Here is a 628-nt window from a genome sequence, read left to right as displayed (position 1 = left end):
ATCTATAGAACTCTCCACCCCAAATCAACAGAATATACATTCTTCTCAGCACCACATTGCACTTATTCCAAAATTGACCACATAATTGGAAGTGAGGCACTCCTCGGCAAATGTAAAAGAACAGAAATTATAGCAGACTGTCTCTCAGACCACAGTGCAATCAAACTAGAACTCAGGACTGAGAAACTCAATCAGGACCGCTCAACTACATGGAAACTGAATGACCTGCTCCTGAATGACTACTGGGTACATAACGAAATGAAAGCAGAAATAAAGATGTTCTTTGAAACCAATGGGAACAAAGATACAACATACCAGAGTCTCTGGGACACATTTGGAGCAGTGTGTAGAGGGAAGTTTATGGCACTAAATGCCCACAAGAGAAAGCAGGAAAGATCTAAAATTGACACTCTAACATCACAGTTAAAAGAACTAGAGAAGCAAGAGCAAGCACACTCAAAAGCTAGCAGAGGGCAAGAAATAACTAGGATCAGAGCAGAACTGAAGGAGATAGAGACACAAAAGGCCCTCCAAAAAATCAATGAATCCAGGAGTTGGTTTTTTGAAAAGATCAACAAAATTGACAGACCGCTAGCAAGACTAATAAAGAAGAAAAGAGAGAGGAATC

This window comes from Colobus angolensis, unplaced genomic scaffold (assembly GCF_000951035.1).
Source record: "Colobus angolensis palliatus isolate OR3802 unplaced genomic scaffold, Cang.pa_1.0 Scaffold82, whole genome shotgun sequence".
Taxonomy (NCBI): domain Eukaryota; kingdom Metazoa; phylum Chordata; class Mammalia; order Primates; family Cercopithecidae; genus Colobus; species Colobus angolensis.
The sequence above is the reverse complement of the archived record's forward strand: the minus strand, read 5'-3'. Positions refer to the sequence as shown.